This window comes from Epinephelus lanceolatus, chromosome 22, assembly GCF_041903045.1.
Source record: "Epinephelus lanceolatus isolate andai-2023 chromosome 22, ASM4190304v1, whole genome shotgun sequence".
Classification (NCBI taxonomy): domain Eukaryota; kingdom Metazoa; phylum Chordata; class Actinopteri; order Perciformes; family Serranidae; genus Epinephelus; species Epinephelus lanceolatus.
In genome coordinates this window covers 32,287,501-32,313,252 of record NC_135755.1, presented here as the reverse complement: position 1 = coordinate 32,313,252, position 25,752 = coordinate 32,287,501, and the positions used below count along the sequence as shown (strand labels likewise).

Here is a 25,752-nt window from a genome sequence, read left to right as displayed (position 1 = left end):
TGGCGTGTGGGTCTTGTCATGGCGCTTGTTGAGTGCAGGAAAATGACAGATTACCATTTGCCATCCACCCTTGCTGATGTTTTACCATCTATAAATGGCGTGCGTGCATGCTCTTCCATGGCTTACGGCCATACCACCCTGAATACGCCCGATCTCGTCCGATCTCGGAAGCTAAGCAGGGTCGGGCCGGGTCAGTACTTGGATGGGAGACTGCCTGGGAATACCTGGTGCTGTAAGCTTTTTATTCTCACCTTTCATCAGCAGAGGGCGCTGCTCCTCCTTTACTGGAGCCAGCTCCTTGGAAAACAGCACCAGTGGACAAACTCTCTTTTTTTTTTTTTTTTATTTGTCAGTGAGTATATGTGCATCAACTGAAAACTAAATGGCGTGTGGGTCTTGTCATGGCGCTTGTTGAGTGCAGGAAAATGACAGATTACCATTTGCCATCCACCCTTGCTGATGTTTTACCATCTATAAATGGCGTGCGTGCATGCTCTTCCATGGCTTACGGCCATACCACCCTGAATACGCCCGATCTCGTCCGATCTCGGAAGCTAAGCAGGGTCGGGCCGGGTCAGTACTTGGATGGGAGACCGCCTGGGAATACCCGGTGCTGTAAGCTTTTTATTCTCACCTTTCATCAGCAGAGGGCGCTGCTCCTCCTTTACTGGAGCCAGCTCCTTGGAAAACAGCACCAGTGGACAAACTCTCTTTTTTTTTTGTTTTAATTTGTCAGTGAGTATATGTGCATTAACTGAAAACTAAATGGCGTGTGGGTCTTGTCATGGCGCTTGTTGAGTGCAGGAAAATGACAGATTACCATTTGCCATCCACCCTTGCTGATGTTTTACCATCTATAAATGGCGTGCGTGCATGCTCTTCCACGGCTTACGGCCATACCACCCTGAATACGCCCGATCTCGTCCGATCTCGGAAGCTAAGCAGGGTCGGGCCGGGTCAGTACTTGGATGGGAGACCGCCTGGGAATACCCGGTGCTGTAAGCTTTTTATTCTCACCTTTCATCAGCAGAGGGCGCTGCTCCTCCTTTACTGGAGCCAGCTCCTTGGAAAACAGCACCAGTGGACAAACTCTCTTTTTTTTTTTTTTTTAATTTGTCGGTGAGTATATGTGCATTAACTGAAAACTAAATGGCGTGTGGGTCTTGTCATGGCGCTTGTTGAGTGCAGGAAAATGACAGATTACCATTTGCCATCCACCCTTGCTGATGTTTTACCATCTATAAATGGCGTGCGTGCATGCTCTTCCATGGCTTACGGCCATACCACCCTGAATACGCCCGATGTCGTCCGATCTCGGAAGCTAAGCAGGGTGGGGCCGGGTCAGTACTTGGATGGGAGACCGCCTGGGAATACCCGGTGCTGTAAGCTTTTTATTCTCACCTTTCATCAGCAGAGGGCGCTGCTCCTCCTTTACTGGAGCCAGCTCCTTGGAAAACAGCACCAGTGGACAAACTCTCCTTTTTTTCCCTTTTTTTTCCTTTTTTGTTTTTTTTAATTTCTCAATGAGTATATGTGCATTAACTCAAAACTAAATGGCGTGTAGGTTTTGTCATGGCGGTTGTTGAGTGCAGGAAAATGACAGATTACCATTTGCCATCCACCCTTGCTGATGTTTTACCATCTATAAATGGCGTGCGTGCATGCTCTTCCATGGCTTACGGCCATACCACCCTGAATACGCCCGATCTCGTCCGATCTCGGAAGCTAAGCAGGGTCGGGCCGGGTCAGTACTTGGATGGGAGACCGCCTGGGAATACCCGGTGCTGTAAGCTTTTTATTCTCACCTTTCATCAGCAGAGGGCGCTGCTCCTCCTTTACTGGAGCCAGCTCCTTGGAAAACAGCACCAGTGGACAAACTCTCCTTTTTTTCCCTTTTTTTTCCTTTTTTGTTTTTTTTAATTTCTCAATGAGTATATGTGCATTAACTCAAAACTAAATGGTGTGTGGGTCTTGTCATGGTGCTTGTTGAGTGCAGGAAAATGACAGATTACCATTTGCCATCCACCCTTGCTGATGTTTTACCATCTATAAATGTCGTGCGTGCATGCTCTTCCATGGCTTACAGCCATACCACCCTGAATACGCCCGATCTTGTCCGATCTCGGAAGCTAAGCAGGGTCGGGCCGGGTCAGTACTTGGATGGGAGACCGCCTGGGAATACCCGGTGCTGTAAGCTTTTTGTTCTCACCTTTCATCAGCAGAGGGCGCTGCTCCTCCTTTACTGGAGCCAGCACCTTGGAAAACAGCACCAGTGGACAAACTCTCTTTTTTTTTTTTTTTTTTTGTTTTAATTTGTCAGTGAGTATATGTGCATTAACTGAAAACTAAATGGCGTGTGGGTCTTGTCATGGCGCTTGTTGAGTGCAGGAAAATGACAGATTACCATTTGCCATCCACCCTTGCTGATGTTTTACCATCTATAAATTGCGTGCGTGAATGCTCTTCCATGGCTTACGGCCATACCACCCTGAATACGCCCGATCTCGTCCGATCTCGGAAGCTAAGCAGGGTCGGGCAGGGTCAGTACTTGGATGGGAGACCGCCTGGGAATACCCGGTGCTGTAAGCTTTTTGTTCTCACCTTTCATCAGCAGAGGGCGCTGCTCCTCCTTTACTGGAGCCAGCTCCTTGGAAAACAGCACCAGTGGACAAACTCTCCTTTTTTACCCTTTTTTTTCCTTTTTTGTTTTTTTTAAATTTCTCAATGAGTATATGTGCATTAACTGAAAACAAAATGGCGTGTGGGTCTTGTCATGGTGCTTGTTGAGTGCAGGAAAATGACAGATTACCATTTGCCATCCACCCTTGCTGATGTTTTACCATCTATAAATGGCGTGCGTGCATGCTCTTCCATGGCTTACGGCCATACCACCCTGAATACGCCCGATCTCGTCCGATCTCGGAAGCTAAGCAGGGTCGGGCCGGGTCAGTACTTGGATGGGAGACCGCCTGGGAATACCCGGTGCTGTAAGCTTTTTATTCTCACCTTTCATCAGCAGAGGGCGCTGCTCCTCCTTTACCTGAGCCAGCTCCTTGGAAAACAGCACCAGTGGACAAACTCTCTTTTTTTTTTTTTTTTATTTGTCAGTGAGTATATGTGCATCAACTGAAAACTAAATGGCGTGTGGGTCTTGTCATGGCGCTTGTTGAGTGCAGGAAAATGACAGATTACCATTTGCCATCCACCCTTGCTGATGTTTTACCATCTATAAATGGCGTGCGTGCATGCTCTTCCATGGCTTACGGCCATACCACCCTGAATACGCCCGATCTCGTCCGATCTCGGAAGCTAAGCAGGGTCGGGCCGGGTCAGTACTTGGATGGGAGACCGCCTGGGAATACCCGGTGCTGTAAGCTTTTTATTCTCACCTTTCATCAGCAGAGGGCGCTGCTCCTCCTTTACTGGAGCCAGCTCCTTGGAAAACAGCACCAGTGGACAAACTCTCTTTTTTTTTTTTTTTTTTTTTTTTTTAATTTCTCAGTGAGTATATGTGCATTAACTGAAAACTAAATGGCGTGTGGGTCTTGTCATGGCGCTTGTTGAGTGCAGGAAAATGACAGATTACCATTTGCCATCCACCCTTGCTGATGTTTTACCATCTATAAATGGCGTGCGTGCATGCTCTTCCATGGCTTACGGCCATACCACCCTGAATACGCCTGATCTCGTCCGATCTCGGAAGCTAAGCAGGGTGGGGCCGGGTCAGTACTTGGATGGGAGACCGCCTGGGAATACCCGGTGCTGTAAGCTTTTTATTCTCACCTTTCATCAGCAGAGGGCGCTGCTCCTCCTTTACTGGAGCCAGCTCCTTGGAAAACAGCACAAGTGGACAAACTCTCCTTTATTTCCCTTTTTTTTCCTTTTTTGTTTTTCTTTAATTTCTCAATGAGTATATGTGCATTAACTGAAAAGTAAATGGCGTGTGGGTCTTGTCATGGTGCTTGTTGAGTGCAGGAAAATGACAGATTACCATTTGCCATCCACCCTTGCTGATGTTTTACCATCTATAAATGGCGTGCGTGCATGCTCTTTCATGGCTTACGGCCATACCACCCTGAATACGCCCGATTTCGTCCGATCTCGGAAGCTAAGCAGGGTCGGGCCGGGTCAGTACTTGGATGGGAGACCGCCTGGGAATACCCGGTGCTGTAAGCTTTTTATTCTCACCTTTCATCAGCAGAGGGCGCTGCTCCTCCTTTACTGGAGCCAGCTCCTTGGAAAACAGCACCAGTGGACAAACTCTCCTTTTTTTCCCTTTTTTTTCCTTTTTTGTTTTTTTTAATTTCTCAATGAGTATATGTGCATTAACTCAAAACTAAATGGCGTGTGGGTCTTGTCATGGTGCTTGTTGAGTGCAGGAAAATGACAGATTATCATTTGCCATCCACCCTTGCTGATGTTTTACCATCTATAAATGTCGTGCGTGCATGCTCTTCCATGGCTTACGGCCATACCACCCTGAATACGCCCGATCTTGTCCGATCTCGGAAGCTAAGCAGGGTCGGGCCGGGTCAGTACTTGGATGGGAGACCGCCTGGGAATACCCGGTGCTGTAAGCTTTTTGTTCTCACCTTTCATCAGCAGAGGGCGCTGCTCCTCCTTTACTGGAGCCAGCTCCTTGGAAAACAGCACCAGTGGACAAACTCTCTTTTTTTTTTTTTTTTTTTTTTTAATTTGTCAGTGAGTATATGTGCATTAACTGAAAACTAAATGGCGTGTGGGTCTTGTCATGGCGCTTGTTGAGTGCAGGAAAATGACAGATTACCATTTGCCATCCACCCTTGCTGATGTTTTACCATCTATAAATGGCGTGCGTGAATGCTCTTCCATGGCTTACGGCCATACCACCCTGAATACGCCCGATCTCGTCCGATCTCGGAAGCTAAGCAGGGTCGGGCGGGGTCAGTACTTGGATGGGAGACCGCCTGGGAATACCCGGTGCTGTAAGCTTTTTGTTCTCACCTTTCATCAGCAGAGGGTGCTGCTCCTCCTTTACTGGAGCCAGCTCCTTGGAAAACAGCACAAGTGGACAAACTCTCCTTTTTTACCCTTTTTTTTCCTTTTTTGTTTTTTTTAAATTTCTCAATGAGTATATGTGCATTAACTGAAAACAAAATGGCGTGTGGGTCTTGTCATGGTGCTTGTTGAGTGCAGGAAAATGACAGATTACCATTTGCCATCCACCCTTGCTGATGTTTTACCATCTATAAATGGCGTGCGTGCATGCTCTTCCATGGCTTACGGCCATACCACCCTGAATACGCCCGATCTCGTCCGATCTCGGAAGCTAAGCAGGGTCGGGCCGGGTCAGTACTTGGATGGGAGACCGCCTGGGAATACCCGGTGCTGTAAGCTTTTTATTCTCACCTTTCATCAGCAGAGGGCGCTGCTCCTCCTTTACCTGAGCCAGCTCCTTGGAAAACAGCACCAGTGGACAAACTCTCTTTTTTTTTTTTTTTTATTTGTCAGTGAGTATATGTGCATCAACTGAAAACTAAATGGCGTGTGGGTCTTGTCATGGCGCTTGTTGAGTGCAGGAAAATGACAGATTACCATTTGCCATCCACCCTTGCTGATGTTTTACCATCTATAAATGGCGTGCGTGCATGCTCTTCCATGGCTTACGGCCATACCACCCTGAATACGCCCGATCTCGTCCGATCTCGGAAGCTAAGCAGGGTCGGGCCGGGTCAGTACTTGGATGGGAGACCGCCTGGGAATACCCGGTGCTGTAAGCTTTTTATTCTCACCTTTCATCAGCAGAGGGCGCTGCTCCTCCTTTACTGGAGCCAGCTCCTTGGAAAACAGCACCAGTGGACAAACTCTCTTTTTTTTTTTTTTTTTTTTTTTTTAATTTCTCAGTGAGTATATGTGCATTAACTGAAAACTAAATGGCGTGTGGGTCTTGTCATGGCGCTTGTTGAGTGCAGGAAAATGACAGATTACCATTTGCCATCCACCCTTGCTGATGTTTTACCATCTATAAATGGCGTGCGTGCATGCTCTTCCATGGCTTACGGCCATACCACCCTGAATACGCCTGATCTCGTCCGATCTCGGAAGCTAAGCAGGGTGGGGCCGGGTCAGTACTTGGATGGGAGACCGCCTGGGAATACCCGGTGCTGTAAGCTTTTTATTCTCACCTTTCATCAGCAGAGGGCGCTGCTCCTCCTTTACTGGAGCCAGCTCCTTGGAAAACAGCACAAGTGGACAAACTCTCCTTTATTTCCCTTTTTTTTCCTTTTTTGTTTTTCTTTAATTTCTCAATGAGTATATGTGCATTAACTGAAAAGTAAATGGCGTGTGGGTCTTGTCATGGTGCTTGTTGAGTGCAGGAAAATGACAGATTACCATTTGCCATCCACCCTTGCTGATGTTTTACCATCTATAAATGGCGTGCGTGCATGCTCTTTCATGGCTTACGGCCATACCACCCTGAATACGCCCGATTTCGTCCGATCTCGGAAGCTAAGCAGGGTCGGGCCGGGTCAGTACTTGGATGGGAGACCGCCTGGGAATACCCGGTGCTGTAAGCTTTTTATTCTCACCTTTCATCAGCAGAGGGCGCTGCTCCTCCTTTACTGGAGCCAGCTCCTTGGAAAACAGCACCAGTGGACAAACTCTCCTTTTTTTCCCTTTTTTTTCCTTTTTTGTTTTTTTTAATTTCTCAATGAGTATATGTGCATTAACTCAAAACTAAATGGCGTGTGGGTCTTGTCATGGTGCTTGTTGAGTGCAGGAAAATGACAGATTATCATTTGCCATCCACCCTTGCTGATGTTTTACCATCTATAAATGTCGTGCGTGCATGCTCTTCCATGGCTTACGGCCATACCACCCTGAATACGCCCGATCTTGTCCGATCTCGGAAGCTAAGCAGGGTCGGGCCGGGTCAGTACTTGGATGGGAGACCGCCTGGGAATACCCGGTGCTGTAAGCTTTTTGTTCTCACCTTTCATCAGCAGAGGGCGCTGCTCCTCCTTTACTGGAGCCAGCTCCTTGGAAAACAGCACCAGTGGACAAACTCTCTTTTTTTTTTTTTTTTTTTTTTTATTTGTCAGTGAGTATATGTGCATCAACTGAAAACTAAATGGCGTGTGGGTCTTGTCATGGCGCTTGTTGAGTGCAGGAAAATGACAGATTACCATTTGCCATCCACCCTTGCTGATGTTTTACCATCTATAAATGGCGTGCGTGCATGCTCTTCCATGGCTTACGGCCATACCACCCTGAATACGCCCGATCTCGTCCGATCTCGGAAGCTAGGCAGGGTCGGGCCGGGTCAGTACTTGGATGGGAGACCGCCTGGGAATACCCGGTGCTGTAAGCTTTTTATTCTCACCTTTCATCAGCAGAGGGCGCTGCTCCTCCTTTACTGGAGCCAGCTCCTTGGAAAACAGCACCAGTGGACAAACTCTCTTTTTTTTTTGTTTTAATTTGTCAGTGAGTATATGTGCATTAACTGAAAACTAAATGGCGTGTGGGTCTTGTCATGGCGCTTGTTGAGTGCAGGAAAATGACAGATTACCATTTGCCATCCACCCTTGCTGATGTTTTACCATCTATAAATGGCGTGCGTGCATGCTCTTCCACGGCTTACGGCCATACCACCCTGAATACGCCCGATCTCGTCCGATCTCGGAAGCTAAGCAGGGTCGGGCCGGGTCAGTACTTGGATGGGAGACCGCCTGGGAATACCCGGTGCTGTAAGCTTTTTATTCTCACCTTTCATCAGCAGAGGGCGCTGCTCCTCCTTTACTGGAGCCAGCTCCTTGGAAAACAGCACCAGTGGACAAACTCTCTTTTTTTTTTTTTTTAATTTGTCGGTGAGTATATGTGCATTAACTGAAAACTAAATGGCGTGTGGGTCTTGTCATGGCGCTTGTTGAGTGCAGGAAAATGACAGATTACCATTTGCCATCCACCCTTGCTGATGTTTTACCATCTATAAATGGCGTGCGTGCATGCTCTTCCATGGCTTACGGCCATACCACCCTGAATACGCCCGATGTCGTCCGATCTCGGAAGCTAAGCAGGGTCGGGCCGGGTCAGTACTTGGATGGGAGACCGCCTGGGAATACCCGGTGCTGTAAGCTTTTTATTCTCACCTTTCATCAGCAGAGGGCGCTGCTCCTCCTTTACTGGAGCCAGCTCCTTGGAAAACAGCACCAGTGGACAAACTCTCCTTTTTTTCCCTTTTTTTTCCTTTTTTGTTTTTTTTAATTTCTCAATGAGTATATGTGCATTAACTCAAAACTAAATGGCGTGTAGGTTTTGTCATGGCGGTTGTTGAGTGCAGGAAAATGACAGATTACCATTTGCCATCCACCCTTGCTGATGTTTTACCATCTATAAATGTCGTGCGTGCATGCTCTTCCATGGCTTACAGCCATACCACCCTGAATACGCCCGATCTTGTCCGATCTCGGAAGCTAAGCAGGGTCGGGCCGGGTCAGTACTTGGATGGGAGACCGCCTGGGAATACCCGGTGCTGTAAGCTTTTTGTTCTCACCTTTCATCAGCAGAGGGCGCTGCTCCTCCTTTACTGGAGCCAGCTCCTTGGAAAACAGCACCAGTGGACAAACTCTCTTTTTTTTTTTTTTTTTTTGTTTTAATTTGTCAGTGAGTATATGTGCATTAACTGAAAACTAAATGGCGTGTGGGTCTTGTCATGGCGCTTGTTGAGTGCAGGAAAATGACAGATTACCATTTGCCATCCACCCTTGCTGATGTTTTACCATCTATAAATTGCGTGCGTGAATGCTCTTCCATGGCTTACGGCCATACCACCCTGAATACGCCCGATCTCGTCCGATCTCGGAAGCTAAGCAGGGTCGGGCAGGGTCAGTACTTGGATGGGAGACCGCCTGGGAATACCCGGTGCTGTAAGCTTTTTGTTCTCACCTTTCATCAGCAGAGGGCGCTGCTCCTCCTTTACTGGAGCCAGCTCCTTGGAAAACAGCACCAGTGAACAAACTCTCCTTTTTTACCCTTTTTTTTCCTTTTTTGTTTTTTTTAAATTTCTCAATGAGTATATGTGCATTAACTGAAAAGAAAATGGCGTGTGGGTCTTGTCATGGTGCTTGTTGAGTGCAGGAAAATGACAGATTACCATTTGCCATCCACCCTTGCTGATGTTTTACCATCTATAAATGGCGTGCGTGCATGCTCTTCCATGGCTTACGGCCATACCACCCTGAATACGCCCGATCTCGTCCGATCTCGGAAGCTAAGCAGGGTCGGGCCGGGTCAGTACTTGGATGGGAGACCGCCTGGGAATACCCGGTGCTGTAAGCTTTTTATTCTCACCTTTCATCAGCAGAGGGCGCTGCTCCTCCTTTACCTGAGCCAGCTCCTTGGAAAACAGCACCAGTGGACAAACTCTCTTTTTTTTTTTTTTTTTTTTTTTAATTTCTCAGTGAGTATATGTGCATTAACTGAAAACTAAATGGCGTGTGGGTCTTGTCATGGCGCTTGTTGAGTGCAGGAAAATGACAGATTACCATTTGCCATCCACCCTTGCTGATGTTTTACCATCTATAAATGGCGTGCGTGCATGCTCTTCCATGGCTTACGGCCATACCACCCTGAATACGCCCGATCTCGTCCGATCTCGGAAGCTAAGCAGGGTGGGGCCGGGTCAGTACTTGGATGGGAGACCGCCTGGGAATACCCGGTGCTGTAAGCTTTTTATTCTCACCTTTCATCAGCAGAGGGCGCTGCTCCTCCTTTACTGGAGCCAGCTCCTTGGAAAACAGCACAAGTGGACAAACTCTCCTTTATTTCCCTTTTTTTTCCTTTTTTGTTTTTCTTTAATTTCTCAATGAGTATATGTGCATTAACTGAAAAGTAAATGGCGTGTGGGTCTTGTCATGGTGCTTGTTGAGTGCAGGAAAATGACAGATTACCATTTGCCATCCACCCTTGCTGATGTTTTACCATCTATAAATGGCGTGCGTGCATGCTCTTTCATGGCTTACGGCCATACCACCCTGAATACGCCCGATTTCGTCCGATCTCGGAAGCTAAGCAGGGTCGGGCCGGGTCAGTACTTGGATGGGAGACCGCCTGGGAATACCCGGTGCTGTAAGCTTTTTATTCTCACCTTTCATCAGCAGAGGGCGCTGCTCCTCCTTTACTGGAGCCAGCTCCTTGGAAAACAGCACCAGTGGACAAACTCTCCTTTTTTTCCCTTTTTTTTCCTTTTTTGTTTTTTTTAATTTCTCAATGAGTATATGTGCATTAACTCAAAACTAAATGGCGTGTGGGTCTTGTCATGGTGCTTGTTGAGTGCAGGAAAATGACAGATTATCATTTGCCATCCACCCTTGCTGATGTTTTACCATCTATAAATGTCGTGCGTGCATGCTCTTCCATGGCTTACGGCCATACCACCCTGAATACGCCCGATCTTGTCCGATCTCGGAAGCTAAGCAGGGTCGGGCCGGGTCAGTACTTGGATGGGAGACCGCCTGGGAATACCCGGTGCTGTAAGCTTTTTGTTCTCACCTTTCATCAGCAGAGGGCGCTGCTCCTCCTTTACTGGAGCCAGCTCCTTGGAAAACAGCACCAGTGGACAAACTCTCTTTTTTTTTTTTTTTTTTTTTTTTAATTTGTCAGTGAGTATATGTGCATTAACTGAAAACTAAATGGCGTGTGGGTCTTGTCATGGCACTTGTTGAGTGCAGGAAAATGACAGATTACCATTTGCCATCCACCCTTGCTGATGTTTTACCATCTATAAATGGCGTGCGTGAATGCTCTTCCATGGCTTACGGCCATACCACCCTGAATACGCCCGATCTCGTCCGATCTCGGAAGCTAAGCAGGGTCGGGCGGGGTCAGTACTTGGATGGGAGACCGCCTGGGAATACCCGGTGCTGTAAGCTTTTTGTTCTCACCTTTCATCAGCAGAGGGCGCTGCTCCTCCTTTACTGGAGCCAGCTCCTTGGAAAACAGCACAAGTGGACAAACTCTCCTTTTTTACCCTTTTTTTTCCTTTTTTGTTTTTTTTAAATTTCTCAATGAGTATATGTGCATTAACTGAAAAGAAAATGGCGTGTGGGTCTTGTCATGGTGCTTGTTGAGTGCAGGAAAATGACAGATTACCATTTGCCATCCACCCTTGCTGATGTTTTACCATCTATAAATGGCGTGCGTGCATGCTCTTCCATGGCTTACGGCCATACCACCCTGAATACGCCCGATCTCGTCCGATCTCGGAAGCTAAGCAGGGTCGGGCCGGGTCAGTACTTGGATGGGAGACCGCCTGGGAATACCTGGTGCTGTAAGCTTTTTATTCTCACCTTTCATCAGCAGAGGGCGCTGCTCCTCCTTTACTGGAGCCAGCTCCTTGGAAAACAGCACCAGTGGACAAACTCTCTTTTTTTTTTTTTTTAATTTGTCAGTGAGTATATGTGCATTAACTGAAAACTAAATGGCGTGTGGGTCTTGTCATGGCGCTTGTTGAGTGCAGGAAAATGACAGATTACCATTTGCCATCCACCCTTGCTGATGTTTTACCATCTATAAATGGCGTGCGTGCATGCTCTTCCATGGCTTACGGCCATACCACCCTGAATACGCCCGATCTCGTCCGATCTCGGAAGCTAGGCAGGGTCGGGCCGGGTCAGTACTTGGATGGGAGACCGCCTGGGAATACCCGGTGCTGTAAGCTTTTTATTCTCACCTTTCATCAGCAGAGGGCGCTGCTCCTCCTTTACTGGAGCCAGCTCCTTGGAAAACAGCACCAGTGGACAAACTCTCTTTTTTTTTTTTTTTTTTTTTTTTAATTTGTCAGTGAGTATATGTGCATTAACTGAAAACTAAATGGCGTGTGGGTCTTGTCATGGCGCTTGTTGAGTGCAGGAAAATGACAGATTACCATTTGCCATCCACCCTTGCTGATGTTTTACCATCTATAAATGGCGTGCGTGCATGCTCTTCCATGGCTTACGGCCATATCACCCTGAATACGCCTGATCTCGTCAGATCTCGGAAGCTAAGCAGGGTCGGGCCGGGTCAGTACTTGGATGGGAGACCGCCTGGGAATACCCGGTGCTGTAAGCTTTTTATTCTCACCTTTCATCAGCAGAGGGCGCTGCTCCTCCTTTACTGGAGCCAGCTCCTTGGAAAACAGCACAAGTGGAAAAACTCTCCTTTTTTTCCCTTTTTTTTCCTTTTTTGTTTTTCTTTAATTTCTCAATGAGTATATGTGCATTAACTGAAAAGTAAATGGCGTGTGGGTCTTGTCATGGTGCTTGTTGAGTGCAGGAAAATGACAGATTACCATTTGCCATCCACCCTTGCTGATGTTTTACCATCTATAAATGGCGTGCGTGCATGCTCTTCCATGGCTTACGGCCATACCACCCTGAATACGCCCGATCTCGTCCGATCTCGGAAGCTAAGCAGGGTCGGGCCGGGTCAGTACTTGGATGGGAGACCGCCTGGGAATACCCGGTGCTGTAAGCTTTTTATTCTCACCTTTCATCAGCAGAGGGCGCTGCTCCTCCTTTACTGGAGCCAGCTCCTTGGAAAACAGCACCAGTGGACAAACTCTCTTTTTTTTTTGTTTTAATTTGTCAGTGAGTATATGTGCATTAACTGAAAACTAAATGGCGTGTGGGTCTTGTCATGGCGCTTGTTGAGTGCAGGAAAATGACAGATTACCATTTGCCATCCACCCTTGCTGATGTTTTACCATCTATAAATGGCGTGCGTGCATGCTCTTCCATGGCTTACGGCCATACCACCCTGAATACGCCCGATCTCGTCCGATCTCGGAAGCTAAGCAGGGTCGGGCCGGGTCAGTACTTGGATGGGAGACTGCCTGGGAATACCTGGTGCTGTAAGCTTTTTATTCTCACCTTTCATCAGCAGAGGGCGCTGCTCCTCCTTTACTGGAGCCAGCTCCTTGGAAAACAGCACCAGTGGACAAACTCTCTTTTTTTTTTTTTTTTATTTGTCAGTGAGTATATGTGCATCAACTGAAAACTAAATGGCGTGTGGGTCTTGTCATGGCGCTTGTTGAGTGCAGGAAAATGACAGATTACCATTTGCCATCCACCCTTGCTGATGTTTTACCATCTATAAATGGCGTGCGTGCATGCTCTTCCATGGCTTACGGCCATACCACCCTGAATACGCCCGATCTCGTCCGATCTCGGAAGCTAAGCAGGGTCGGGCCGGGTCAGTACTTGGATGGGAGACCGCCTGGGAATACCCGGTGCTGTAAGCTTTTTATTCTCACCTTTCATCAGCAGAGGGCGCTGCTCCTCCTTTACTGGAGCCAGCTCCTTGGAAAACAGCACCAGTGGACAAACTCTCTTTTTTTTTTTTTTTTTTTTTTTTAATTTGTCAGTGAGTATATCTGCATTAACTGAAAACTAAATGGCGTGTGGGTCTTGTCATGGCGCTTGTTGAGTGCAGGAAAATGACAGATTACCATTTGCCATCCACCCTTGCTGATGTTTTACCATCTATAAATGGCGTGCGTGCATGCTCTTCCATGGCTTACGGCCATATCACCCTGAATACGCCCGATCTCGTCAGATCTCGGAAGCTAAGCAGGGTCGGGCCGGGTCAGTACTTGGATGGGAGACCGCCTGGGAATACCCGGTGCTGTAAGCTTTTTATTCTCACCTTTCATCAGCAGAGGGCGCTGCTCCTCCTTTACTGGAGCCAGCTCCTTGGAAAACAGCACAAGTGGAAAAACTCTCCTTTTTTTCACTTTTTTTTCCTTTTTTGTTTTTCTTTAATTTCTCAATGAGTATATGTGCATTAACTGAAAAGTAAATGGCGTGTGGGTCTTGTCATGGTGCTTGTTGAGTGCAGGAAAATGACAGATTACCATTTGCCATCCACCCTTGCTGATGTTTTACCATCTATAAATGGCGTGCGTGCATGCTCTTCCATGGCTTACGGCCATACCACCCTGAATACGCCCGATTTCGTCCGATCTCGGAAGCTAAGCAGGGTCGGGCCGGGTCAGTACTTGGATGGGAGACTGCCTGGGAATACCCGGTGCTGTAAGCTTTTTATTCTCACCTTTCATCAGCAGAGGGCGCTGCTCCTCCTTTACTGGAGCCAGCTCCTTGGAAAACAGCACCAGTGGACAAACTCTCTTTTTTTTTTTTTTTTAATTTGTCAGTGAGTATATGTGCATTAACTGAAAACTAAATGGCGTGTGGGTCTTGTCATGGCGCTTGTTGAGTGCAGGAAAATGACAGATTACCATTTGCCATCCACCCTTGCTGATGTTTTACCATCTATAAATGGCGTGCGTGAATGCTCTTCCATGGCTTACGGCCATACCACCCTGAATACGCCCGATCTCGTCCGATCTCGGAAGCTAAGCAGGGTCGGGCCGGGTCAGTACTTGGATGGGAGACCGCCTGGGAATACCCGGTGCTGTAAGCTTTTTGTTCTCACCTTTCATCAGCAGAGGGCGCTGCTCCTCCTTTACTGGAGCCAGCTCCTTGGAAAACAGCACAAGTGGACAAACTCTCCTTTTTTACCCCTTTTTTTCCTTTTTTGTTTTTTTTAAATTTCTCAATGAGTATATGTGCATTAACTGAAAAGAAAATGGCGTGTGGGTCTTGTCATGGTGCTTGTTGAGTGCAGGAAAATGACAGATTACCATTTGCCATCCACCCTTGCTGATGTTTTACCATCTATAAATGGCGTGCGTGCATGCTCTTCCATGGCTTACGGCCATACCACCCTGAATACGCCCGATCTCGTCCGATCTCGGAAGCTAAGCAGGGTCGGGCCGGGTCAGTACTTGGATGGGAGACCGCCTGGGAATACCCGGTGCTGTAAGCTTTTTATTCTCACCTTTCATCAGCAGAGGGCGCTGCTCCTCCTTTACTGGAGCCAGCTCCTTGGAAAACAGCACCAGTGGACAAACTCTCTTTTTTTTTTTTTTTTAATTTGTCAGTGAGTATATGTGCATCAACTGAAAACTAAATGGCGTGTGGGTCTTGTCATGGCGCTTGTTGAGTGCAGGAAAATGACAGATTACCATTTGCCATCCACCCTTGCTGATGTTTTACCATCTATAAATGGCGTGCGTGCATGCTCTTCCATGGCTTACGGCCATACCACCCTGAATACGCCCGATCTCATCCGATCTCGGAAGCTAGGCAGGGTCGGGCCGGGTCAGTACTTGGATGGGAGACTGCCTGGGAATACCCGGTGCTGTAAGCTTTTTATTCTCACCTTTCATCAGCAGAGGGCGCTGCTCCTCCTTTACTGGAGCCAGCTCCTTGGAAAACAGCACCAGTGGACAAACTCTCCTTTTTTTCCCTTTTTTTTCCTTTTTTGTTTTTTTTAATTTCTCAATGAGTATATGTGCATCAACTCAAAACTAAATGGCATGTGGGTCTTGTCATGGTGCTTGTTGAGTGCAGGAAAATGACAGATTACCATTTGCCATCCACCCTTGCTGATGTTTTACCATCTATAAATGGCGTGCGTGCATGCTCTTCCATGGCTTACGGCCATACCACCCTGAATACGCCCGATCTCGTCCGATCTCGGAAGCTAAGCAGGGTCGGGCCGGGTCAGTACTTGGATGGGAGACTGCCTGGGAATACCCGGTGCTGTAAGCTTTTTATTCTCACCTTTCATCAGCAGAGGGCGCTGCTCCTCCTTTACTGGAGCCAGCTCCTTGGAAAACAGCACCAGTGGACAAACTCTCTTTTTTTTTTTTTTTTAATTTGTCAGTGAGTATATGTGCATTAACTGAAAACTAAATGGCGTGTGGGTCTTGTCATGGCGCTTGTTGAGTGCAGGAAAATGACAGATTACCATTTGCCATCCACCCTTGCTGATGTTTTACCATCTATAAATGGCGTGCGTGAATGCTCTTCCATGGCTTACGGCCATACCACCCTGAATACGCCCGATCTCGTCCGATCTCGGAAGCTAAGCAGGGTGGGGCCGGGTCAGTACTTGGATGGGAGACCGCCTGGGAATACCCGGTGCTGTAAGCTTTTTATTCTCACCTTTCATCAGCAGAGGGCGCTGCTCCTCCTTTACTGGAGCCAGCTCCTTGGAAAACAGCACCAGTGGACAAACTCTCCTTTTTTTCCCTTTTTTTTCCTTTTTTGTTTTTTTTTAATTTCTCAATGAGTATATGTGCATTAACTCAAAACTAAATGGCGTGTAGGTTTTGTCATGGCGGTTGTTGAGTGCAGGAAAATGACAGATTACCATTTGCCATCCACCCTTGCTGATGTTTTACCATCTATAAATGGCGTGCGTGCATGCTCTTTCATGGCTTACGGACATACCACCCTGAATACGCCCGATTTCGTCCGATCTCGGAAGCTAAGCAGGGTCGGGCCGGGTCAGTACTTGGATGGGAGACCGCCTGGGAATACCCGGTGCTGTAAGCTTTTTATTCTCACCTTTCATCAGCAGAGGGCGCTGCTCCTCCTTTACTGGAGCCAGCTCCTTGGAAAACAGCACCAGTGGACAAACTCTCCTTTTTTTCCCTTTTTTTTCCTTTTTTGTTTTTTTTAATTTCTCAATGAGTATATGTGCATTAACTCAAAACTAAATGGCGTGTGGGTCTTGTCATGGTGCTTGTTGAGTGCAGGAAAATGACAGATTATCATTTGCCATCCACCCTTGCTGATGTTTTACCATCTATAAATGTCGTGCGTGCATGCTCTTCCATGGCTTACGGCCATACCACCCTGAATACGCCCGATCTTGTCCGATCTCGGAAGCTAAGCAGGGTCGGGCCGGGTCAGTACTTGGATGGGAGACCGCCTGGGAATACCCGGTGCTGTAAGCTTTTTGTTCTCACCTTTCATCAGCAGAGGGCGCTGCTCCTCCTTTACTGGAGCCAGCTCCTTGGAAAACAGCACCAGTGGACAAACTCTCTTTTTTTTTTTTTTTTTTTTTTTTAATTTGTCAGTGAGTATATGTGCATTAACTGAAAACTAAATGGCGTGTGGGTCTTGTCATGGCGCTTGTTGAGTGCAGGAAAATGACAGATTACCATTTGCCATCCACCCTTGCTGATGTTTTACCATCTATAAATGGCGTGCGTGAATGCTCTTCCATGGCTTACGGCCATACCACCCTGAATACGCCCGATCTCGTCCGATCTCGGAAGCTAAGCAGGGTCGGGCGGGGTCAGTACTTGGATGGGAGACCGCCTGGGAATACCCGGTGCTGTAAGCTTTTTGTTCTCACCTTTCATCAGCAGAGGGCGCTGCTCCTCCTTTACTGGAGCCAGCTCCTTGGAAAACAGCACAAGTGGACAAACTCTCCTTTTTTACCCTTTTTTTTCCTTTTTTGTTTTTTTTAAATTTCTCAATGAGTATATGTGCATTAACTGAAAAGAAAATGGCGTGTGGGTCTTGTCATGGTGCTTGTTGAGTGCAGGAAAATGACAGATTACCATTTGCCATCCACCCTTGCTGATGTTTTACCATCTATAAATGGCGTGCGTGCATGCTCTTCCATGGCTTACGGCCATACCACCCTGAATACGCCCGATCTCGTCCGATCTCGGAAGCTAAGCAGGGTCGGGCCGGGTCAGTACTTGGATGGGAGACCGCCTGGGAATACCTGGTGCTGTAAGCTTTTTATTCTCACCTTTCATCAGCAGAGGGCGCTGCTCCTCCTTTACTGGAGCCAGCTCCTTGGAAAACAGCACCAGTGGACAAACTCTCTTTTTTTTTCTTTTTTAATTTGTCAGTGAGTATATGTGCATCAACTGAAAACTAAATGGCGTGTGGGTCTTGTCATGGCGCTTGTTGAGTGCAGGAAAATGACAGATTACCATTTGCCATCCACCCTTGCTGATGTTTTACCATCTATAAATGGCGTGCGTGCATGCTCTTCCATGGCTTACGGCCATACCACCCTGAATACGCCCGATCTCGTCCGATCTCGGAAGCTAGGCAGGGTCGGGCCGGGTCAGTACTTGGATGGGAGACCGCCTGGGAATACCCGGTGCTGTAAGCTTTTTATTCTCACCTTTCATCAGCAGAGGGCGCTGCTCCTCCTTTACTGGAGCCAGCTCCTTGGAAAACAGCACCAGTGGACAAACTCTCTTTTTTTTTTTTTTTTTTTTTTTAATTTGTCAGTGAGTATATGTGCATTAACTGAAAACTAAATGGCGTGTGGGTCTTGTCATGGCGCTTGTTGAGTGCAGGAAAATGACAGATTACCATTTGCCATCCACCCTTGCTGATGTTTTACCATCTATAAATGGCGTGCGTGCATGCTCTTCCATGGCTTACGGCCATATCACCCTGAATACGCCCGATCTCGTCAGATCTCGGAAGCTAAGCAGGGTCGGGCCGGGTCAGTACTTGGATGGGAGACCGCCTGGGAATACCCGGTGCTGTAAGCTTTTTATTCTCACCTTTCATCAGCAGAGGGCGCTGCTCCTCCTTTACTGGAGCCAGCTCCTTGGAAAACAGCACAAGTGGAAAAACTCTCCTTTTTTTCCCTTTTTTTTCCTTTTTTGTTTTTCTTTAATTTCTCAATGAGTATATGTGCATTAACTGAAAAGTAAATGGCGTGTGGGTCTTGTCATGGTGCTTGTTGAGTGCAGGAAAATGACAGATTACCATTTGCCATCCACCCTTGCTGATGTTTTACCATCTATAAATGGCGTGCGTGCATGCTCTTCCATGGCTTACGGCCATACCACCCTGAATACGCCCGATCTCGTCCGATCTCGGAAGCTAAGCAGGGTCGGGCCGGGTCAGTACTTGGATGGGAGACCGCCTGGGAATACCCGGTGCTGTAAGCTTTTTATTCTCAAATTTCATCAGCAGAGGGCGCTGCTCCTCCTTTACTGGAGCCAGCTCCTTGGAAAACAGCACCAGTGGACAAACTCTCTTTTTTTTTTGTTTTAATTTGTCAGTGAGTATATGTGCATTAACTGAAAACTAAATGGCGTGTGGGTCTTGTCATGGCGCTTGTTGAGTGCAGGAAAATGACAGATTACCATTTGCCATCCACCCTTGCTGATGTTTTACCATCTATAAATGGCGTGCGTGCATGCTCTTCCATGGCTTACGGCCATACCACCCTGAATACGCCCGATCTCGTCCGATCTCGGAAGCTAAGCAGGGTCGGGCCGGGTCAGTACTTGGATGGGAGACTGCCTGGGAATACCTGGTGCTGTAAGCTTTTTATTCTCACCTTTCATCAGCAGAGGGCGCTGCTCCTCCTTTACTGGAGCCAGCTCCTTGGAAAACAGCACCAGTGGACAAACTCTCTTTTTTTTTTTTTTTTATTTGTCAGTGAGTATATGTGCATCAACTGAAAACTAAATGGCGTGTGGGTCTTGTCATGGCGCTTGTTGAGTGCAGGAAAATGACAGATTACCATTTGCCATCCACCCTTGCTGATGTTTTACCATCTATAAATGGCGTGCGTGCATGCTCTTCCATGGCTTACGGCCATACCACCCTGAATACGCCCGATGTCGTCCGATCTCGGAAGCTAAGCAGGGTCGGGCCGGGTCAGTACTTGGATGGGAGACCGCCTGGGAATACCCGGTGCTGTAAGCTTTTTATTCTCACCTTTCATCAGCAGAGGGCGCTGCTCCTCCTTTACTGGAGCCAGCTCCTTGGAAAACAGCACCAGTGGACAAACTCTCTTTTTTTTTTGTTTTAATTTGTCAGTGAGTATATGTGCATTAACTGAAAACTAAATGGCGTGTGGGTCTTGTCATGGCGCTTGTTGAGTGCAGGAAAATGACAGATTACCATTTGCCATCCACCCTTGCTGATGTTTTACCATCTATAAATGGCGTGCGTGCATGCTCTTCCACGGCTTACGGCCATACCACCCTGAATACGCCCGATCTCGTCCGATCTCTGAAGCTAAGCAGGGTCGGGCCGGGTCAGTACTTGGATGGGAGACCGCCTGGGAATACCCGGTGCTGTAAGCTTTTTATTCTCACCTTTCATCAGCAGAGGGCGCTGCTCCTCCTTTACTGGAGCCAGCTCCTTGGAAAACAGCACCAGTGGACAAACTCTCTTTTTTTTTTTTTTTAATTTGTCGGTGAGTATATGTGCATTAACTGAAAACTAAATGGCGTGTGGGTCTTGTCATGGCGCTTGTTGAGTGCAGGAAAATGACAGATTACCATTTGCCATCCACCCTTGCTGATGTTTTACCATCTATAAATGGCGTGCGTGCATGCTCTTCCATGGCTTACGGCCATACCACCCTGAATACGCCCGATGTCGTCCGATCTCGGAAGCTAAGCAGGGTCGGGCCGGGTCAGTACTTGGATGGGAGACCGCCTGGGAATACCCGGTGCTGTAAGCTTTTTATTCTCACCTTTCATCAGCAGAGGGCGCTGCTCCTCCTTTACTGGAGCCAGCTCCTTGGAAAACAGCACCAGTGGACAAACTCTCCTTTTTTTCCCTTTTTTTTCCTTTTTTGTTTTTTTTTAATTTCTCAATGAGTATATGTGCATTAACTCAAAACTAAATGGCGTGTAGGTTTTGTCATGGCGGTTGTTGAGTGCAGGAAAATGACAGATTACCATTTGCCATCCACCCTTGCTGATGTTTTACCATCTATAAATGGCGTGCGTGCATGCTCTTTCATGGCTTACGGACATACCACCCTGAATACGCCCGATTTCGTCCGATCTCGGAAGCTAAGCAGGGTCGGGCCGGGTCAGTACTTGGATGGGAGACCGCCTGGGAATACCCGGTGCTGTAAGCTTTTTATTCTCACCTTTCATCAGCAGAGGGCGCTGCTCCTCCTTTACTGGAGCCAGCTCCTTGGAAAACAGCACCAGTGGACAAACTCTCCTTTTTTTCCCTTTTTTTTCCTTTTTTGTTTTTTTTAATTTCTCAATGAGTATATGTGCATTAACTCAAAACTAAATGGCGTGTGGGTCTTGTCATGGTGCTTGTTGAGTGCAGGAAAATGACAGATTATCATTTGCCATCCACCCTTGCTGATGTTTTACCATCTATAAATGTCGTGCGTGCATGCTCTTCCATGGCTTACGGCCATACCACCCTGAATACGCCCGATCTTGTCCGATCTCGGAAGCTAAGTAGGGTCGGGCCGGGTCAGTACTTGGATGGGAGACCGCCTGGGAATACCCGGTGCTGTAAGCTTTTTGTTCTCACCTTTCATCAGCAGAGGGCGCTGCTCCTCCTTTACTGGAGCCAGCTCCTTGGAAAACAGCACCAGTGGACAAACTCTCTTTTTTTTTTTTTTTTTTTTTTTTAATTTGTCAGTGAGTATATGTGCATTAACTGAAAACTAAATGGCGTGTGGGTCTTGTCATGGCGCTTGTTGAGTGCAGGAAAATGACAGATTACCATTTGCCATCCACCCTTGCTGATGTTTTACCATCTATAAATGGCGTGCGTGAATGCTCTTCCATGGCTTACGGCCATACCACCCTGAATACGCCCGATCTCGTCCGATCTCGGAAGCTAAGCAGGGTCGGGCGGGGTCAGTACTTGGATGGGAGACCGCCTGGGAATACCCGGTGCTGTAAGCTTTTTGTTCTCACCTTTCATCAGCAGAGGGCGCTGCTCCTCCTTTACTGGAGCCAGCTCCTTGGAAAACAGCACAAGTGGACAAACTCTCCTTTTTTACCCTTTTTTTTCCTTTTTTGTTTTTTTTAAATTTCTCAATGAGTATATGTGCATTAACTGAAAAGAAAATGGCGTGTGGGTCTTGTCATGGTGCTTGTTGAGTGCAGGAAAATGACAGATTACCATTTGCCATCCACCCTTGCTGATGTTTTACCATCTATAAATGGCGTGCGTGCATGCTCTTCCATGGCTTACGGCCATACCACCCTGAATACGCCCGATCTCGTCCGATCTCGGAAGCTAAGCAGGGTCGGGCCGGGTCAGTACTTGGATGGGAGACCGCCTGGGAATACCTGGTGCTGTAAGCTTTTTATTCTCACCTTTCATCAGCAGAGGGCGCTGCTCCTCCTTTACTGGAGCCAGCTCCTTGGAAAACAGCACCAGTGGACAAACTCTCTTTTTTTTTCTTTTTTAATTTGTCAGTGAGTATATGTGCATCAACTGAAAACTAAATGGCGTGTGGGTCTTGTCATGGCGCTTGTTGAGTGCAGGAAAATGACAGATTACCATTTGCCATCCACCCTTGCTGATGTTTTACCATCTATAAATGGCGTGCGTGCATGCTCTTCCATGGCTTACGGCCATACCACCCTGAATACGCCCGATCTCGTCCGATCTCGGAAGCTAGGCAGGGTCGGGCCGGGTCAGTACTTGGATGGGAGACCGCCTGGGAATACCCGGTGCTGTAAGCTTTTTATTCTCACCTTTCATCAGCAGAGGGCGCTGCTCCTCCTTTACTGGAGCCAGCTCCTTGGAAAACAGCACCAGTGGACAAACTCTCTTTTTTTTTTTTTTTTTTTTTTTAATTTGTCAGTGAGTATATGTGCATTAACTGAAAACTAAATGGCGTGTGGGTCTTGTCATGGCGCTTGTTGAGTGCAGGAAAATGACAGATTACCATTTGCCATCCACCCTTGCTGATGTTTTACCATCTATAAATGGCGTGCGTGCATGCTCTTCCATGGCTTACGGCCATATCACCCTGAATACGCCCGATCTCGTCAGATCTCGGAAGCTAAGCAGGGTCGGGCCGGGTCAGTACTTGGATGGGAGACCGCCTGGGAATACCCGGTGCTGTAAGCTTTTTATTCTCACCTTTCATCAGCAGAGGGCGCTGCTCCTCCTTTACTGGAGCCAGCTCCTTGGAAAACAGCACAAGTGGAAAAACTCTCCTTTTTTTCCCTTTTTTTTCCTTTTTTGTTTTTCTTTAATTTCTCAATGAGTATATGTGCATTAACTGAAAAGTAAATGGCGTGTGGGTCTTGTCATGGTGCTTGTTGAGTGCAGGAAAATGACAGATTACCATTTGCCATCCACCCTTGCTGATGTTTTACCATCTATAAATGGCGTGCGTGCATGCTCTTCCATGGCTTACGGCCATACCACCCTGAATACGCCCGATCTCGTCCGATCTCGGAAGCTAAGCAGGGTCGGGCCGGGTCAGTACTTGGATGGGAGACCGCCTGGGAATACCCGGTGCTGTAAGCTTTTTATTCTCAAATTTCATCAGCAGAGGGCGCTGCTCCTCCTTTACTGGAGCCAGCTCCTTGGAAAACAGCACCAGTGGACAAACTCTCTTTTTTTTTTGTTTTAATTTGTCAGTGAGTATATGTGCATTAACTGAAAACTAAATGGCGTGTGGGTCTTGTCATGGCGCTTGTTGAGTGCAGGAAAATGACAGATTACCATTTGCCATCCACCCTTGCTGATGTTTTACCATCTATAAATGGCGTGCGTGCATGCTCTTCCATGGCTTACGGCCATACCACCCTGAATACGCCCGATCTCGTCCGATCTCGGAAGCTAAGCAGGGTCGGGCCGGGTCAGTACTTGGATGGGAGACTGCCTGGGAATACCTGGTGCTGTAAGCTTTTTATTCTCACCTTTCATCAGCAGAGGGCGCTGCTCCTCCTTTACTGGAGCCAGCTCCTTGGAAAACAGCACCAGTGGACAAACTCTCTTTTTTTTTTTTTTTTATTTGTCAGTGAGTATATGTGCATCAACTGAAAACTAAATGGCGTGTGGGTCTTGTCATGGCGCTTGTTGAGTGCAGGAAAATGACAGATTACCATTTGCCATCCACCCTTGCTGATGTTTTACCATCTATAAATGGCGTGCGTGCATGCTCTTCCATGGCTTACGGCCATACCACCCTGAATACGCCCGATGTCGTCCGATCTCGGAAGCTAAGCAGGGTCGGGCCGGGTCAGTACTTGGATGGGAGACCGCCTGGGAATACCCGGTGCTGTAAGCTTTTTATTCTCACCTTTCATCAGCAGAGGGCGCTGCTCCTCCTTTACTGGAGCCAGCTCCTTGGAAAACAGCACCAGTGGACAAACTCTCTTTTTTTTTTGTTTTAATTTGTCAGTGAGTATATGTGCATTAACTGAAAACTAAATGGCGTGTGGGTCTTGTCATGGCGCTTGTTGAGTGCAGGAAAATGACAGATTACCATTTGCCATCCACCCTTGCTGATGTTTTACCATCTATAAATGGCGTGCGTGCATGCTCTTCCACGGCTTACGGCCATACCACCCTGAATACGCCCGATCTCGTCCGATCTCGGAAGCTAAGCAGGGTCGGGCCGGGTCAGTACTTGGATGGGAGACCGCCTGGGAATACCCGGTGCTGTAAGCTTTTTATTCTCACCTTTCATCAGCAGAGGGCGCTGCTCCTCCTTTACTGGAGCCAGCTCCTTGGAAAACAGCACCAGTGGACAAACTCTCTTTTTTTTTTTTTTTAATTTGTCGGTGAGTATATGTGCATTAACTGAAAACTAAATGGCGTGTGGGTCTTGTCATGGCGCTTGTTGAGTGCAGGAAAATGACAGATTACCATTTGCCATCCACCCTTGCTGATGTTTTACCATCTATAAATGGCGTGCGTGCATGCTCTTCCATGGCTTACGGCCATACCACCCTGAATACGCCCGATGTCGTCCGATCTCGGAAGCTAAGCAGGGTCGGGCCGGGTCAGTACTTGGATGGGAGACCGCCTGGGAATACCCGGTGCTGTAAGCTTTTTATTCTCACCTTTCATCAGCAGAGGGCGCTGCTCCTCCTTTACTGGAGCCAGCTCCTTGGAAAACAGCACCAGTGGACAAACTCTCCTTTTTTTCCCTTTTTTTTCCTTTTTTGTTTTTTTTAATTTCTCAATGAGTATATGTGCATTAACTCAAAACTAAATGGCGTGTAGGTTTTGTCATGGCGGTTGTTGAGTGCAGGAAAATGACAGATTACCATTTGCCATCCACCCTTGCTGATGTTTTACCATCTATAAATGGCGTGCGTGCATGCTCTTCCATGGCTTACGGCCATACCACCCTGAATACGCCCGATCTCGTCCGATCTCGGAAGCTAAGCAGGGTCGGGCCGGGTCAGTACTTGGATGGGAGACCGCCTGGGAATACCCGGTGCTGTAAGCTTTTTATTCTCACCTTTCATCAGCAGAGGGCGCTGCTCCTCCTTTACTGGAGCCAGCTCCTTGGAAAACAGCACCAGTGGACAAACTCTCCTTTTTTTCCCTTTTTTTTCCTTTTTTGTTTTTTTTAATTTCTCAATGAGTATATGTGCATTAACTCAAAACTAAATGGCGTGTGGGTCTTGTCATGGTGCTTGTTGAGTGCAGGAAAATGACAGATTACCATTTGCCATCCACCCTTGCTGATGTTTTACCATCTATAAATGTCGTGCGTGCATGCTCTTCCATGGCTTACAGCCATACCACCCTGAATACGCCCGATCTTGTCCGATCTCGGAAGCTAAGCAGGGTCGGGCCGGGTCAGTACTTGGATGGGAGACCGCCTGGGAATACCCGGTGCTGTAAGCTTTTTGTTCTCACCTTTCATCAGCAGAGGGCGCTGCTCCTCCTTTACTGGAGCCAGCTCCTTGGAAAACAGCACCAGTGGACAAACTCTCTTTTTTTTTTTTTTTTTTGTTTTAATTTGTCAGTGAGTATATGTGCATTAACTGAAAACTAAATGGCGTGTGGGTCTTGTCATGGCGCTTGTTGAGTGCAGGAAAATGACAGATTACCATTTGCCATCCACCCTTGCTGATGTTTTACCATCTATAAATGGCGTGCGTGAATGCTCTTCCATGGCTTACGGCCATACCAC

At 47.5% G+C, this 25,752-nt stretch overlaps 66 non-coding genes across 66 annotated transcripts in view; all 66 read left to right on the top strand.

Annotated features, from left to right (window-relative positions):
- The first annotated feature begins 120 nt into the window (after positions 1 to 120).
- LOC144460764 (5S ribosomal RNA) lies at positions 121 to 239 on the top strand. The gene has a single exon (XR_013489483.1). It is a non-coding gene; the product is annotated as a 5S ribosomal RNA (ribosomal RNA).
- A 264-nt stretch (positions 240 to 503) lies between these two features.
- LOC144460459 (5S ribosomal RNA) lies at positions 504 to 622 on the top strand. The gene has a single exon (XR_013489177.1). It is a non-coding gene; the product is annotated as a 5S ribosomal RNA (ribosomal RNA).
- Positions 623 to 886: 264 nt separating this feature from the next.
- LOC144460458 (5S ribosomal RNA) lies at positions 887 to 1,005 on the top strand. Its single transcript, XR_013489176.1, has one exon. It is a non-coding gene; the product is annotated as a 5S ribosomal RNA (ribosomal RNA).
- Positions 1,006 to 1,270: 265 nt separating this feature from the next.
- On the top strand, positions 1,271 to 1,389 carry LOC144461223 (5S ribosomal RNA). Its single transcript, XR_013489942.1, has one exon. It is a non-coding gene; the product is annotated as a 5S ribosomal RNA (ribosomal RNA).
- Positions 1,390 to 1,674: 285 nt separating this feature from the next.
- On the top strand, positions 1,675 to 1,793 carry LOC144460456 (5S ribosomal RNA). The gene has a single exon (XR_013489174.1). It is a non-coding gene; the product is annotated as a 5S ribosomal RNA (ribosomal RNA).
- Positions 1,794 to 2,078: 285 nt separating this feature from the next.
- Positions 2,079 to 2,197, top strand: LOC144461081 (5S ribosomal RNA). Its single transcript, XR_013489800.1, has one exon. It is a non-coding gene; the product is annotated as a 5S ribosomal RNA (ribosomal RNA).
- Positions 2,198 to 2,470: 273 nt separating this feature from the next.
- On the top strand, positions 2,471 to 2,589 carry LOC144461090 (5S ribosomal RNA). The gene has a single exon (XR_013489809.1). It is a non-coding gene; the product is annotated as a 5S ribosomal RNA (ribosomal RNA).
- Positions 2,590 to 2,875: 286 nt separating this feature from the next.
- LOC144460455 (5S ribosomal RNA) lies at positions 2,876 to 2,994 on the top strand. Its single transcript, XR_013489173.1, has one exon. It is a non-coding gene; the product is annotated as a 5S ribosomal RNA (ribosomal RNA).
- A 264-nt stretch (positions 2,995 to 3,258) lies between these two features.
- LOC144460454 (5S ribosomal RNA) lies at positions 3,259 to 3,377 on the top strand. Its single transcript, XR_013489172.1, has one exon. It is a non-coding gene; the product is annotated as a 5S ribosomal RNA (ribosomal RNA).
- A 275-nt stretch (positions 3,378 to 3,652) lies between these two features.
- On the top strand, positions 3,653 to 3,771 carry LOC144461004 (5S ribosomal RNA). The gene has a single exon (XR_013489723.1). It is a non-coding gene; the product is annotated as a 5S ribosomal RNA (ribosomal RNA).
- Positions 3,772 to 4,057: 286 nt separating this feature from the next.
- On the top strand, positions 4,058 to 4,176 carry LOC144460927 (5S ribosomal RNA). The gene has a single exon (XR_013489646.1). It is a non-coding gene; the product is annotated as a 5S ribosomal RNA (ribosomal RNA).
- A 285-nt stretch (positions 4,177 to 4,461) lies between these two features.
- On the top strand, positions 4,462 to 4,580 carry LOC144461059 (5S ribosomal RNA). Its single transcript, XR_013489778.1, has one exon. It is a non-coding gene; the product is annotated as a 5S ribosomal RNA (ribosomal RNA).
- A 272-nt stretch (positions 4,581 to 4,852) lies between these two features.
- LOC144461121 (5S ribosomal RNA) lies at positions 4,853 to 4,971 on the top strand. The gene has a single exon (XR_013489840.1). It is a non-coding gene; the product is annotated as a 5S ribosomal RNA (ribosomal RNA).
- Positions 4,972 to 5,257: 286 nt separating this feature from the next.
- Positions 5,258 to 5,376, top strand: LOC144460453 (5S ribosomal RNA). The gene has a single exon (XR_013489171.1). It is a non-coding gene; the product is annotated as a 5S ribosomal RNA (ribosomal RNA).
- Positions 5,377 to 5,640: 264 nt separating this feature from the next.
- On the top strand, positions 5,641 to 5,759 carry LOC144460452 (5S ribosomal RNA). The gene has a single exon (XR_013489170.1). It is a non-coding gene; the product is annotated as a 5S ribosomal RNA (ribosomal RNA).
- A 274-nt stretch (positions 5,760 to 6,033) lies between these two features.
- On the top strand, positions 6,034 to 6,152 carry LOC144461003 (5S ribosomal RNA). Its single transcript, XR_013489722.1, has one exon. It is a non-coding gene; the product is annotated as a 5S ribosomal RNA (ribosomal RNA).
- Positions 6,153 to 6,438: 286 nt separating this feature from the next.
- Positions 6,439 to 6,557, top strand: LOC144460926 (5S ribosomal RNA). Its single transcript, XR_013489645.1, has one exon. It is a non-coding gene; the product is annotated as a 5S ribosomal RNA (ribosomal RNA).
- A 285-nt stretch (positions 6,558 to 6,842) lies between these two features.
- Positions 6,843 to 6,961, top strand: LOC144461058 (5S ribosomal RNA). The gene has a single exon (XR_013489777.1). It is a non-coding gene; the product is annotated as a 5S ribosomal RNA (ribosomal RNA).
- A 271-nt stretch (positions 6,962 to 7,232) lies between these two features.
- Positions 7,233 to 7,351, top strand: LOC144461111 (5S ribosomal RNA). The gene has a single exon (XR_013489830.1). It is a non-coding gene; the product is annotated as a 5S ribosomal RNA (ribosomal RNA).
- A 264-nt stretch (positions 7,352 to 7,615) lies between these two features.
- On the top strand, positions 7,616 to 7,734 carry LOC144460450 (5S ribosomal RNA). Its single transcript, XR_013489168.1, has one exon. It is a non-coding gene; the product is annotated as a 5S ribosomal RNA (ribosomal RNA).
- A 264-nt stretch (positions 7,735 to 7,998) lies between these two features.
- On the top strand, positions 7,999 to 8,117 carry LOC144461217 (5S ribosomal RNA). The gene has a single exon (XR_013489936.1). It is a non-coding gene; the product is annotated as a 5S ribosomal RNA (ribosomal RNA).
- A 285-nt stretch (positions 8,118 to 8,402) lies between these two features.
- Positions 8,403 to 8,521, top strand: LOC144461080 (5S ribosomal RNA). Its single transcript, XR_013489799.1, has one exon. It is a non-coding gene; the product is annotated as a 5S ribosomal RNA (ribosomal RNA).
- Positions 8,522 to 8,794: 273 nt separating this feature from the next.
- Positions 8,795 to 8,913, top strand: LOC144461089 (5S ribosomal RNA). Its single transcript, XR_013489808.1, has one exon. It is a non-coding gene; the product is annotated as a 5S ribosomal RNA (ribosomal RNA).
- A 286-nt stretch (positions 8,914 to 9,199) lies between these two features.
- Positions 9,200 to 9,318, top strand: LOC144460449 (5S ribosomal RNA). The gene has a single exon (XR_013489167.1). It is a non-coding gene; the product is annotated as a 5S ribosomal RNA (ribosomal RNA).
- Positions 9,319 to 9,590: 272 nt separating this feature from the next.
- On the top strand, positions 9,591 to 9,709 carry LOC144460664 (5S ribosomal RNA). The gene has a single exon (XR_013489383.1). It is a non-coding gene; the product is annotated as a 5S ribosomal RNA (ribosomal RNA).
- A 286-nt stretch (positions 9,710 to 9,995) lies between these two features.
- On the top strand, positions 9,996 to 10,114 carry LOC144460925 (5S ribosomal RNA). The gene has a single exon (XR_013489644.1). It is a non-coding gene; the product is annotated as a 5S ribosomal RNA (ribosomal RNA).
- A 285-nt stretch (positions 10,115 to 10,399) lies between these two features.
- LOC144461057 (5S ribosomal RNA) lies at positions 10,400 to 10,518 on the top strand. The gene has a single exon (XR_013489776.1). It is a non-coding gene; the product is annotated as a 5S ribosomal RNA (ribosomal RNA).
- A 273-nt stretch (positions 10,519 to 10,791) lies between these two features.
- LOC144461120 (5S ribosomal RNA) lies at positions 10,792 to 10,910 on the top strand. The gene has a single exon (XR_013489839.1). It is a non-coding gene; the product is annotated as a 5S ribosomal RNA (ribosomal RNA).
- A 286-nt stretch (positions 10,911 to 11,196) lies between these two features.
- On the top strand, positions 11,197 to 11,315 carry LOC144460652 (5S ribosomal RNA). Its single transcript, XR_013489370.1, has one exon. It is a non-coding gene; the product is annotated as a 5S ribosomal RNA (ribosomal RNA).
- Positions 11,316 to 11,579: 264 nt separating this feature from the next.
- On the top strand, positions 11,580 to 11,698 carry LOC144461110 (5S ribosomal RNA). The gene has a single exon (XR_013489829.1). It is a non-coding gene; the product is annotated as a 5S ribosomal RNA (ribosomal RNA).
- Positions 11,699 to 11,971: 273 nt separating this feature from the next.
- LOC144461163 (5S ribosomal RNA) lies at positions 11,972 to 12,090 on the top strand. Its single transcript, XR_013489882.1, has one exon. It is a non-coding gene; the product is annotated as a 5S ribosomal RNA (ribosomal RNA).
- Positions 12,091 to 12,376: 286 nt separating this feature from the next.
- LOC144460448 (5S ribosomal RNA) lies at positions 12,377 to 12,495 on the top strand. The gene has a single exon (XR_013489166.1). It is a non-coding gene; the product is annotated as a 5S ribosomal RNA (ribosomal RNA).
- A 264-nt stretch (positions 12,496 to 12,759) lies between these two features.
- On the top strand, positions 12,760 to 12,878 carry LOC144460762 (5S ribosomal RNA). Its single transcript, XR_013489481.1, has one exon. It is a non-coding gene; the product is annotated as a 5S ribosomal RNA (ribosomal RNA).
- Positions 12,879 to 13,142: 264 nt separating this feature from the next.
- LOC144460447 (5S ribosomal RNA) lies at positions 13,143 to 13,261 on the top strand. The gene has a single exon (XR_013489165.1). It is a non-coding gene; the product is annotated as a 5S ribosomal RNA (ribosomal RNA).
- Positions 13,262 to 13,534: 273 nt separating this feature from the next.
- On the top strand, positions 13,535 to 13,653 carry LOC144461014 (5S ribosomal RNA). Its single transcript, XR_013489733.1, has one exon. It is a non-coding gene; the product is annotated as a 5S ribosomal RNA (ribosomal RNA).
- Positions 13,654 to 13,939: 286 nt separating this feature from the next.
- LOC144461166 (5S ribosomal RNA) lies at positions 13,940 to 14,058 on the top strand. Its single transcript, XR_013489885.1, has one exon. It is a non-coding gene; the product is annotated as a 5S ribosomal RNA (ribosomal RNA).
- Positions 14,059 to 14,323: 265 nt separating this feature from the next.
- Positions 14,324 to 14,442, top strand: LOC144460446 (5S ribosomal RNA). Its single transcript, XR_013489164.1, has one exon. It is a non-coding gene; the product is annotated as a 5S ribosomal RNA (ribosomal RNA).
- A 286-nt stretch (positions 14,443 to 14,728) lies between these two features.
- Positions 14,729 to 14,847, top strand: LOC144460445 (5S ribosomal RNA). The gene has a single exon (XR_013489163.1). It is a non-coding gene; the product is annotated as a 5S ribosomal RNA (ribosomal RNA).
- A 265-nt stretch (positions 14,848 to 15,112) lies between these two features.
- On the top strand, positions 15,113 to 15,231 carry LOC144461188 (5S ribosomal RNA). The gene has a single exon (XR_013489907.1). It is a non-coding gene; the product is annotated as a 5S ribosomal RNA (ribosomal RNA).
- Positions 15,232 to 15,516: 285 nt separating this feature from the next.
- On the top strand, positions 15,517 to 15,635 carry LOC144460977 (5S ribosomal RNA). Its single transcript, XR_013489696.1, has one exon. It is a non-coding gene; the product is annotated as a 5S ribosomal RNA (ribosomal RNA).
- A 265-nt stretch (positions 15,636 to 15,900) lies between these two features.
- On the top strand, positions 15,901 to 16,019 carry LOC144460662 (5S ribosomal RNA). The gene has a single exon (XR_013489381.1). It is a non-coding gene; the product is annotated as a 5S ribosomal RNA (ribosomal RNA).
- A 286-nt stretch (positions 16,020 to 16,305) lies between these two features.
- On the top strand, positions 16,306 to 16,424 carry LOC144461204 (5S ribosomal RNA). Its single transcript, XR_013489923.1, has one exon. It is a non-coding gene; the product is annotated as a 5S ribosomal RNA (ribosomal RNA).
- A 285-nt stretch (positions 16,425 to 16,709) lies between these two features.
- Positions 16,710 to 16,828, top strand: LOC144461056 (5S ribosomal RNA). Its single transcript, XR_013489775.1, has one exon. It is a non-coding gene; the product is annotated as a 5S ribosomal RNA (ribosomal RNA).
- A 273-nt stretch (positions 16,829 to 17,101) lies between these two features.
- On the top strand, positions 17,102 to 17,220 carry LOC144461118 (5S ribosomal RNA). The gene has a single exon (XR_013489837.1). It is a non-coding gene; the product is annotated as a 5S ribosomal RNA (ribosomal RNA).
- Positions 17,221 to 17,506: 286 nt separating this feature from the next.
- On the top strand, positions 17,507 to 17,625 carry LOC144460641 (5S ribosomal RNA). Its single transcript, XR_013489359.1, has one exon. It is a non-coding gene; the product is annotated as a 5S ribosomal RNA (ribosomal RNA).
- A 265-nt stretch (positions 17,626 to 17,890) lies between these two features.
- On the top strand, positions 17,891 to 18,009 carry LOC144461109 (5S ribosomal RNA). Its single transcript, XR_013489828.1, has one exon. It is a non-coding gene; the product is annotated as a 5S ribosomal RNA (ribosomal RNA).
- Positions 18,010 to 18,281: 272 nt separating this feature from the next.
- LOC144461012 (5S ribosomal RNA) lies at positions 18,282 to 18,400 on the top strand. Its single transcript, XR_013489731.1, has one exon. It is a non-coding gene; the product is annotated as a 5S ribosomal RNA (ribosomal RNA).
- A 286-nt stretch (positions 18,401 to 18,686) lies between these two features.
- Positions 18,687 to 18,805, top strand: LOC144460444 (5S ribosomal RNA). The gene has a single exon (XR_013489162.1). It is a non-coding gene; the product is annotated as a 5S ribosomal RNA (ribosomal RNA).
- Positions 18,806 to 19,069: 264 nt separating this feature from the next.
- LOC144460761 (5S ribosomal RNA) lies at positions 19,070 to 19,188 on the top strand. Its single transcript, XR_013489480.1, has one exon. It is a non-coding gene; the product is annotated as a 5S ribosomal RNA (ribosomal RNA).
- A 264-nt stretch (positions 19,189 to 19,452) lies between these two features.
- On the top strand, positions 19,453 to 19,571 carry LOC144461216 (5S ribosomal RNA). Its single transcript, XR_013489935.1, has one exon. It is a non-coding gene; the product is annotated as a 5S ribosomal RNA (ribosomal RNA).
- A 264-nt stretch (positions 19,572 to 19,835) lies between these two features.
- Positions 19,836 to 19,954, top strand: LOC144461087 (5S ribosomal RNA). Its single transcript, XR_013489806.1, has one exon. It is a non-coding gene; the product is annotated as a 5S ribosomal RNA (ribosomal RNA).
- A 264-nt stretch (positions 19,955 to 20,218) lies between these two features.
- LOC144461215 (5S ribosomal RNA) lies at positions 20,219 to 20,337 on the top strand. The gene has a single exon (XR_013489934.1). It is a non-coding gene; the product is annotated as a 5S ribosomal RNA (ribosomal RNA).
- A 286-nt stretch (positions 20,338 to 20,623) lies between these two features.
- LOC144461203 (5S ribosomal RNA) lies at positions 20,624 to 20,742 on the top strand. The gene has a single exon (XR_013489922.1). It is a non-coding gene; the product is annotated as a 5S ribosomal RNA (ribosomal RNA).
- Positions 20,743 to 21,027: 285 nt separating this feature from the next.
- Positions 21,028 to 21,146, top strand: LOC144461184 (5S ribosomal RNA). The gene has a single exon (XR_013489903.1). It is a non-coding gene; the product is annotated as a 5S ribosomal RNA (ribosomal RNA).
- A 273-nt stretch (positions 21,147 to 21,419) lies between these two features.
- LOC144461117 (5S ribosomal RNA) lies at positions 21,420 to 21,538 on the top strand. Its single transcript, XR_013489836.1, has one exon. It is a non-coding gene; the product is annotated as a 5S ribosomal RNA (ribosomal RNA).
- A 286-nt stretch (positions 21,539 to 21,824) lies between these two features.
- On the top strand, positions 21,825 to 21,943 carry LOC144460630 (5S ribosomal RNA). Its single transcript, XR_013489348.1, has one exon. It is a non-coding gene; the product is annotated as a 5S ribosomal RNA (ribosomal RNA).
- A 265-nt stretch (positions 21,944 to 22,208) lies between these two features.
- On the top strand, positions 22,209 to 22,327 carry LOC144461107 (5S ribosomal RNA). The gene has a single exon (XR_013489826.1). It is a non-coding gene; the product is annotated as a 5S ribosomal RNA (ribosomal RNA).
- A 272-nt stretch (positions 22,328 to 22,599) lies between these two features.
- Positions 22,600 to 22,718, top strand: LOC144461011 (5S ribosomal RNA). The gene has a single exon (XR_013489730.1). It is a non-coding gene; the product is annotated as a 5S ribosomal RNA (ribosomal RNA).
- A 286-nt stretch (positions 22,719 to 23,004) lies between these two features.
- Positions 23,005 to 23,123, top strand: LOC144460443 (5S ribosomal RNA). Its single transcript, XR_013489161.1, has one exon. It is a non-coding gene; the product is annotated as a 5S ribosomal RNA (ribosomal RNA).
- Positions 23,124 to 23,387: 264 nt separating this feature from the next.
- On the top strand, positions 23,388 to 23,506 carry LOC144460760 (5S ribosomal RNA). Its single transcript, XR_013489479.1, has one exon. It is a non-coding gene; the product is annotated as a 5S ribosomal RNA (ribosomal RNA).
- Positions 23,507 to 23,770: 264 nt separating this feature from the next.
- Positions 23,771 to 23,889, top strand: LOC144461214 (5S ribosomal RNA). Its single transcript, XR_013489933.1, has one exon. It is a non-coding gene; the product is annotated as a 5S ribosomal RNA (ribosomal RNA).
- Positions 23,890 to 24,153: 264 nt separating this feature from the next.
- LOC144460442 (5S ribosomal RNA) lies at positions 24,154 to 24,272 on the top strand. Its single transcript, XR_013489160.1, has one exon. It is a non-coding gene; the product is annotated as a 5S ribosomal RNA (ribosomal RNA).
- Positions 24,273 to 24,536: 264 nt separating this feature from the next.
- Positions 24,537 to 24,655, top strand: LOC144461213 (5S ribosomal RNA). The gene has a single exon (XR_013489932.1). It is a non-coding gene; the product is annotated as a 5S ribosomal RNA (ribosomal RNA).
- A 285-nt stretch (positions 24,656 to 24,940) lies between these two features.
- Positions 24,941 to 25,059, top strand: LOC144460441 (5S ribosomal RNA). Its single transcript, XR_013489159.1, has one exon. It is a non-coding gene; the product is annotated as a 5S ribosomal RNA (ribosomal RNA).
- Positions 25,060 to 25,344: 285 nt separating this feature from the next.
- LOC144461079 (5S ribosomal RNA) lies at positions 25,345 to 25,463 on the top strand. Its single transcript, XR_013489798.1, has one exon. It is a non-coding gene; the product is annotated as a 5S ribosomal RNA (ribosomal RNA).
- A 272-nt stretch (positions 25,464 to 25,735) lies between these two features.
- The window catches only part of LOC144461088 (5S ribosomal RNA), a 119-nt gene continuing 102 nt past the window's right edge, over positions 25,736 to 25,752 (top strand). Inside the window, exon 1 of the ribosomal RNA XR_013489807.1 lies at positions 25,736 to 25,752. This exon is cut by the window's right edge and continues 102 nt beyond it. This is a non-coding gene — a ribosomal RNA (5S ribosomal RNA).